Source organism: Streptopelia decaocto (genome assembly GCF_964273445.1).
Source record: "Streptopelia decaocto genome assembly, chromosome: Z".
In the NCBI taxonomy this organism is placed as follows: domain Eukaryota; kingdom Metazoa; phylum Chordata; class Aves; order Columbiformes; family Columbidae; genus Streptopelia; species Streptopelia decaocto.
The window spans coordinates 51,955,939-51,965,297 of record NC_138657.1 but is presented as its reverse complement, the minus strand read 5'-3'; positions in this window follow the sequence as shown (position 1 = coordinate 51,965,297).

The window sequence follows — 9,359 nt, the reverse complement described above, 5'->3', positions numbered from 1 at the left end:
TTGTAAGCTAAAATGTATTGGATTCTGTAAAGTGAAGGAGTGGATATTCACTTGCATAGCAATGGAAGCATGGTGGGAAGGTAATAATTGATGAATGGACATTGGAGCTTTCTGTGTGTATTATACATGGATATTTTTGTGCATTATGTTTATGTATGTCAAGTGGTGCTTCTGTAGATTCTGGGACCTGTAATCTCAAACCCCCATAAAATACAGGAAGAAATCTGTGACTTGCAAGAGCAGAGAGGTATGTTCACATGTCACTATGTTAAATCTATATTAATTTGAAACATAGCTCTTCTAAAGACCTGTCTGTAGAAAATCATTGGGGCACACATGGAGAGAAAAAAAGCAATGCATGGGAAAAAAAGGTTGCTTTAAGTGTTGATTTATGTTTTTCTTTAGACAGGTATTGGGTTTTTCCCTGTCTTCTGAGGTACTGGTTTTTTGTTGTTTCTACTGACTGTTAATGAAAGTAGAGAAAACCTGGACCAAGCTCAGTTGAACGTATCAATAAGCTTTTAGTAGCTTTAGCAGATGGAGAAATTATGTTTTTGCATTCATCTAAATCAAAGAAAACTCTAGCATATTTTTGAGCAAGCATGCAGTGTACATGGAAACTCACTGCGTGTGTAGGCATAAGCAATTTCTTTCTAACTGATGCTAGAAACTTTTTTATTTTTAAACGAGCCTATGAGTTAAATGAGCTTACCAGGGTTTATTTTAGTTCTTGTTTGTTTCCGTACTTGTTCATTTTTCTCTGTTTTAACAAGCAAGTAGTAGCTGCAATCTTTATGGTGGTGCAGTTTGTGTAGCAAGAGCTTCTTTCTTTTAACATGCTACATGACTCTTAGTCCCTCAGTCAGTTCACTCCTAATCACCTACTTCAAATTAAAGAGAGACAGCACAAAGTATGTACTGCTTTGTACACAAGCATGTGTGGGTACAAAACCTATACTCTCACCTCTAAAATGTACCCATTTTTTCTCTTCGTACAGAAGTAACTTGTTGAACTTCTGCATATGTCTCTACCACTTCATTTATTTGCCCATTGCATTCTGTAAATAAATATGAGGATATGAGTACATATATTGAGTTTTTGTCATTGATCAGACACTTCATTTCAAAATAGCTAGGGATTAATGTATTTTCCCTTCCTCTTCTTCAAATATATCTTGAGTGGGTTTACACACTCGTGTATATATGTTTGGCTGCAGGTCTCAATAAGAATTGAATTCCTGAGTATATAAACCACTTCAGGCAGCTGAATACAATTAGCTGCTAGTTCTGTTAATGCTGACTTGCAGGCAGCCCATTGCTGTTGAATGCTTTCAACAAATAGTGTTCTTTCTGCCCTTACATTGAAGTATAAATTGGTGTATCTAGCTGATCCAGTGATTGTCTTAAAATTCAGTCTCATGCTAAGAAGACACGCTCTAGGAAAACTAAGTGGATGCCGGCTATTTAGCAGTCACATTTTATAGAGAGACTGAGGTAGCACAAAGAGCAAGTCACTGACAAGAGACAATAAATACAGTAAGGTGATAGGTTTATGGTTGAAGACCATAGCACTTTTCTTTTGTCTAGGCAATGGTTTCTTACACCATTAGTCTAGTGCTAGAAGTTTAAGAAATGAAAAATGTTTTGCTTGATCTTGTAATCAAATTGTCCTCCAATTTAGTGGGAATTAATACAGTTACTCCATGAGCTGAAAACAATTTTTGAGTCCACAATCTGGTGGAACTGTGATTCAAATCTTAAACCACTTAAGGAGAAGGTGGTTGTCCTTTGTTTAAGCTTCATATGTTGAAGCTTTAAATGCCAACTTGTCACTTACATAGAAATAAATCTTTTCAGCTGCCCTAAAGATCTAAAGATTAAAGTTTTGGTGGTTCTGTATCAACAGGCTTCACAGGAGTATGAACATCTCTGGCTTAACAGGACATTTCAGAACTGGTCACTGGTAAGTTGCTTTGGGCTCTAATTCCTGAGAGTGGCTTTTATTGAAGGGAAAGACACTTCCATTTCTGAAGAATTCAGATGAAACTTTAGTCCAGTTTAGACTGTGCTTGAAACTTGTGAAGTGAAATGGCCCACCTTCCCAAGTTTATGAGCCATGTGTCAAAACTGTCCCATGGACTAGTGACGCAGGCACGCCAGAGAGCTCAAAGCTGTTTTTTCCTTCAGCCCCGGTGTCAGCTCACAAATGGGAGACAGCAATTGCTTGCTCCTTTCCTGGTTTGCCCTCCTGCTCTGTATACTGCCAAAGTGGATGAGCAGTAAGGGAGAGAGCTGGGCCATGCAAATTAGCTGGTATTTTATTCTAAACTTTTTTGAGCACTGTGGACTGTAGACAATTTGTACTTTGCCTAAAACAGCCTGATGACCTATAGTGATTAGGATTTGTATCCTGTAATATGAATTTACTTAACAAGATAATTAAATATCTAAAGTCAGTTCATTTAGGGGTTAGAATGGATTGTCTCTCCACATTTGTAGATTTCTGCCCTTCTATTTGTATGTATGGCTGTACATTCTCACATTTTTTGTTATAGTTTTTCTTTCAAATCTCATATCTTTTTACCTTTTGCCATAGTAATTAGGACTGTGAAGAGCTTTTCGTTGTCCTAGGAACTGAGGGAAGAGAAATTATGAAATGCTGAATAAGGCAAAATGGGTTTAGTGCTCATTGTGGTGTGGAGAAGCACTCAGAAAAGTTAATTAAGCTCAGGGAAACAGATAGCAAGATAATTAAGATTAGGCCTGATTTTACATGGCAGGCATTCTGTGATATTTTCCAAGAGACTAAAGGGACATTATGTAGAGAAACTCCAGACTTTCCGTCAGACTCTTGAAAGATCTTTGCAGCTGATGTTAGACAGCAAGACAGACTAATGTGATGGTGCATATGTTTTCTTTTGTATTTCTTTAGAAGTAAAATTGTGCCATAAATGTAAACAAGAACTAAATACACACTTTATTGTTACTGGCAGTGAAGTATATAAGTGAATCTGTTGCTGAAAACCAGTCAACTTTAACACAAAAACCCTGGATGCATTAATTACTTCCTCTGCCAGACTAAAGTCCACCATGCTGTACTGCGGTTAATTATGTTCTAGAAAACTACTGAGAAGGGCCTTTTGTTTAAATCAGGCATACATTGTTAATTTTCCTACCACTGGGGACCTCAGACATACTCTCTAGTATTCCGTGCACTGGCAATGTAGCTTCCTAGTACTGTCAGAAAAAGAAAATGCATACAGAAGTTGACATAAAACCTAATTGCACTCTTATCCTCTTCAAATTTTTATTACTAGGTACACTAGAAATCTTACAAATGAAAATGAGGAAGAAATTACATTAACTTACATTAACTATGTCCTTTGTATAAAATAAAATAAGTGGAGTTAAGCATTAAAAAAGTAACCAAACATTAACTGTTCTACTGGGCCAGCTCCTCTACAGAACAAATTCTTCGTATGTTGCCAGCTGTGCATCAAACAAGACAAACCTCTCTGCTTGCCCTGTGCCTTGAAATCCTGCTGAAAACCTTGCATAATTTTCTTTTCTCATTTCTGCTATTTGTAAATTTCATCATTCTCCTCCTGAGACTCTTCCTCACTTTGAACATTTCAAGTAGACTGGTTGGAAGGTGCAATGTGATTCTCCAGAGCAGCTGTGTTGAAAGCTGAAACATGTTTGTTTTCAGAAACAGTGCTCCTAAGGCAAACGTGCTCACTGCTGAATTGCAGGGTGAATTTATGAAGCTAGTGTAGCAGCTCTTTTTCTCCTATTTGTCCTCTGGCTGTTAATATTTTAAGGTCCTTTATACATACCTATTATACACCCTCTTGCCAGGTAGCTGATGATTGTAATATTTCTTCTGCCCACTTTATACAAGAGGACAAAACTAAATGGAACTACTGTACCTTGCTTACATACATTGTATTTTCTTATTGTGGTAAAACTTGGGTTGTCATTGCTATCCTTATTCTTTTGAACTCAGCATTCAACCTTCGCCCTCTATTTGGCAACTAACTTTTTTTCCCTCTGAATTTGAAAGCTTTTCCTTTTATGTCCTAATGTTGAATGAAGCATTCAATTTTGTGGGCGATTTGAAGTTGGACTCTTCAGTGGACCGTCTTGTTCTTTTTTTGTGGGTATGTAGTGTTTTTGAGGATGTCTTCAATAGCGCTAGTTACTTACTAGTGCAGATGCTTTCCATGGTGTGCTGATGAAAACTTGGACTTAGCATATTTCACAAATGCTTGTGTTCATACTGAGTGGATATATTTGTGGTTTTGGAAAAATATGTACCCATTCACTTAAACATAAAAACAAAGCAAACACAAACTGACCAAGTTTTCTGTTTCACATATGCAGCTCTTTTCCAGAACATAATTTATCCAGAGAAAATGTTTTTTTCCTCACAAGGTCCCTGGGAGGTTTTGTGTCACCATGATGGTACACTCTGTATGTCTGACTGATTTTGTGTCCTGCTGCAGATACCAAGGCCTACATCTTGGCACAGAATGTTTTATTGAGACACGGTTAACGAGATTTCTTGTGCAGTTATTTCTTTCAAGGATAGCTTGAATATATTTATTTGCTTCATTCAGCTGTTAAGGGAATACAATTTTAGCTGCTGACCCAGCTTTGGCTTTTGTCTGGCTGTGGTGCTGTGGTAGAGTGATATTTCTGGCTAAGTAGTGTAAACATGTTGGCAGTGAACAGTCATCTGTTATCAAAAACACACAGTTTCTGAAGTGTTGCAAGCACTTGTCTTTGGTTTGGGCAGAAAACATCTGCAGGACACACATTTCCTCAAAGTCTGACCGAAGACCACAGAGTGGTGTCCTGCATACTTTTGCTGTGGTTGTAACAAAGGTGGTTGTGATCAACCTTGCCTAATCCTCTCATTAAGAGGCTGTTATTCTCACAACAGAATCAATACCAGGAATATATATGTTAATTTCAGTTATGTCTGTGTCCCTAAGGTAGTGGCATCTGGTTGATATAATTGGTTTGTGACGGTCAGGGCAGTGACCACATCACCTGGAGGTGCCCTGAACCTGCCTTAAGCCTGGCTGAACATGAATCAGTTCCTGAATTCTGTGAGTGCCTACACTCTTTCAAATCAAATTTAAAATCAAATCAGTGGTATATCTTAGCATGTTCGGCAGTTGCCTACTGACCTTCGTGTTTTCACTTAATAGGTTGCAAGGTAAAACACGGAATTTTGTATTTAGTGCCTGAGAAGGAGATTTGTATTTCTTTCTGTTTTTCTCATTGCCATGCTAGTATAGAGCATTAACAAGGTCCATCAGTCAATGAAATTCTCTTCTTACCTCCCCGCAAATCTAGGCATGCTCTCCATTACCAAGAAGCATTTGGCTCTTGCTGCTTGCACTATGTTTTGTGGAGCATGTCACCACTGCTGAGTATCTTTGTTCATGTTTGGCATATAGTAGGCTGGTCATGTATTTGAAAATGGTTGAAAAGTATTTCACAGAGAATTCTGTATCTCAAAGACTTCAATGCTTTAACATAGAGTGACAGTTTTCTCAGTTGCTGATCTTGATAGTTCAGGACATTCAATAGCTCATCCTTGTTAGACTATCAGGTGCAAATAATCTTATAATCTTAGTTTGTGTTCAGTCTTTTTTTTTTTTTTTTTAGTTCTCTCTGAAGCTGTGGAACAGTGGTTACCCACAGTGCCATCTTTCTTCTTGCTTGAGGTGTTTTTACCTGGTTTAGTGTGTTTATGGAGAGGATGCTCTGGTCCTGTAGATATATCATAATAATCTGTAACACCTTTGTAGAGATGCTGGAAGATATTATGAGCCTCAGCAGAACATTGTTAGTACTGGTAGTTTTGCTTGCATATCTATGTATTCTGTAGTTTACTTGTTTTTTCTCCTGTCTAAAATTCTAGTGTGTCTTTCTTCCCCCTACCCCCTCAATTTTTCTTATAACTTGCATTATCCTAGTGCTGCACTTATAAGACTGAATAATTTTATCTTTGACTGCAACTTGTCCCCCCTTTTCTTGTACTTTCACAGGTTTGCTGGTGCCCCACTGTCTATTTGATGTTTGATTTGCTGTTTGCCTGCTGCTGCCTTGTCTTTGCATCTGGTGCTAATCTGAGTTCTACAAACCACTTATTTGTGCTATTTTGCTTTGGATTAAAGTCATAAAATGCAGAAACTTTCCTCCAAGATGCTGTTTTGCTTTCATAGTGTGCGGATCTTTCCCTTTGCTGCCAGCTTTAGCATAGTGACACAGCTATTATGTGGCCCACTAGGCAGGGCATTTTCCATTTTCTTTACAACAGCTCAAGCTGTTGATTTTGTTCATCTCTGTAGTTTTGCTATCATGCATTTGCTTTTGCATAGCTTCTGCCTTATTTTTTGCTTTTCCTGTATGATTATTGCATCTCCTTTGCTTATGTACTTCTGTTTTAAAGAGATGTTTTTCTCCCATGCTTTTTGTGGGTAAACAGTGTTCTTGGTACTCTGATAGCCTGTGTATTTCTTACTTGTCTGATGCAGATGTTCTAGTTATGAGTATCTTTTATTTTGTTTCTATTTTTTCCCAGTTCAGTGGAATCTTAACTTCATTTTAGTCTGCAGTATTTCAAACTGTTTAACCCATAGCCTCTTTTTATCTGTCTTCTTGGTGAAAATAATCTTCAATCCAGTTATGTTATTTTCCTGCTTCTTGTCTCAATATTCTCCTAGTTTTACACATATGGAGGATCATTACTAATTTGTGAAATTTTGTTCAGCATTTTAACTTCAAAGAAAAATGAAGCAAAGATATTGTAAGAGTTGACGTTTTATTCCTTTTTCTGTAAAATCATTACTTAGCATCTCTTATCAGGAAACTGTTGATTGTAACAGTATGAATCTTATGCTGCCAGCAAACCAAAATATTGGCTTTTTTTTTCCTTTCTTATCTCAAGCACTAAAATTGTTCTTATGATTGTTTTTTGTGGGTCAAGCTACAGACCTCAGATGTCATGTCCTTCCTTCAAATTGGAGACATTTCTGTTTTATGTGCATTTCTAGCCAAGAAATTATTCTCTTGGGGGCTGTTTTTAGGTAGAAAAACAATTGTGGAGAAAGAAATGAGAAGACTATTCCAGTATGTGTACATAGAATACTTTCCTGAGAATTTATAATATTTGCATGCATTTATGTTTAAAAAGCAGTTTTCTTGAAAGTTCTCTAATGTATAATAAAAATAAAGCTGAGGAAGTACATAAAGATCAGGAAGAAGAATTGTAAACTCAATAACTGTCAACATTCTTTTGTCTGGAGTTCAACGAACATTTTATAATATATTACACTTTATCATCAACTTCTTGTTTGATTTCCACTCTGAAGTTAAAGGCTGGAAAGAGCACCTGTTATCAAAGAGCAACTGTTATCAAATGTTTGTTTGTTTGTTTGTTTGTTTCCTCTTTTGTGACTGTAATTTTTAATCTTGAAGCAAAAATAAGGAAGTGTGAATGTTGGAAAAAAAATATTAAAATTTGCAAAAACGTCATTCCTTTCTCTAAGTACTTGACACAATGTGACTCCTTCATGCAACTGACCACACTTCTGGTTAGTTAAACTTACCATTTTTTGGTTATTTTGACTGTGGATGCATAGCATTTTTAGTGAAATTGTGGCTTCTGTGTGGATGAGTTCTTTTAAAATTTAAGAGTGCAATGTCAGCATGATATCACAGAAAATATTTAAGATCATGAGTTTCAGTAAGAAGTCATTCTACTTCTGAACTATATAGAATCACACGATCACAATGAAGTTTCTATACTTAAATATTAGCAGTGTGGCTTATAGTTTTAAAACATCTATACCTGATGTATCTCTTAAGTTTTCTGCAGTTATTTCTGCTATGTGAAAATACAATCAAGAGTGTATCTTCTATGAGAGTATGTCTTGTTTGTAAATTATGTGAGAAATTGCAGGCTTAAGCATGAGTATCTGCTGATTTATTTCCCACTATGATGATTTATTAATTTGTATAATGAAATGCGTAATTGCAAACGAAAGTGACTCCATTAGAATAATAATTAAAAACTAAAATTGATATTCTCATATGAGCTGGACAATTTCTTCTCCTGAAGTCTAACAAAACAGATCCCCATTTTCCTCCTTGCTTGCTGGCACTTGGCTTTGAGTCCCACTAAGAGAGGGTAATGTTTACTCTCTTTATGTGTGTGTATGTGTGTGTGTATTTTACCATCCCATATGTATCTTAAGGCATTTTTATGGGTTAGTAATTTAGACCTGAATCCTGGAAACGTTTATGCTCGTACTTAACATGGCATCCGTAGCTGAACTGAATGGTGTTACTTGCTTGCAGTGGATTGAGTATGCACGTTAATACTTGGATTATAAGTGCCTTAATGTTTTCTATAACTCAGTTCTAGGCTAACAGAACTCAACTGTGTGTGAAAGAAATCACACTTGAACTCAGTCTGAATCGACTGAGTTGAGCATAATGTTGCTGATTGTGCTGATTAGGGCTGGGATAGAGCTAATTTTCTTCGTAGTAGCTGGTATGGAGCTATGTTTTGCATTTTTGCTGGAACAGTGTTGATAACACTAGGATGTTTTAGTTATTGCTGAGCAGGGCTCACATAGCGTCAAGGCCTTTTTGGCTTCTTACACCACCCCTCCAGCAAGTGGGCTGAGGGTGCACAAGAAGCTCGGAGAAAGCTTTTGCTTTACCTATTAAACAGTCTTTATCTTAACCCATGAGTTTTCCCATGTTTACTCTTTTGATTCTCTCCCCTATCCCACCAGGGGAGATTGAGTGAGCAGCTGCATGGGGCTTAGTTGCCAGCTGGGCTTGAACCATGACATTGTTGCACTCTGAAAGTATCTGAAGTTTGTGGAAAAAATGCTGCTTGGTGGAAATAAAAACTCTTTTTTTTTTTCCCCCCCCTGGAAATACCTGTTTCAGTACATTTTTTTCCTTCCTTTTTTTTTTTTTTTTTTTTTTTTTTTAATTTTTATTTAACTTTAAGGACCTTTCTCATATTTTCCTGCTGATTGGACCTGGTAGACTGCTCATGAACTTCAGGATCCAGGGTTCTTGTTTTTGTGCAGAGTGATATTTGACTGCAGGATCCCAGGTATCTGGAGTCTAAAGATGAGTGTAACCCAGTTAAGTAGGTTGATGCCCAGTTGTTTTTACCCAGTAGGAGGTTAAGTACTCTTTCTCACTGATAGCAATGTTGTTAAAATCTTGATGTAAAGCATGATGGATTCTATATAAATACACAATTTGCTAGTCAAAAATTACCACTTGTGTAATGCAACACATAACTGGTCCCATTTGAG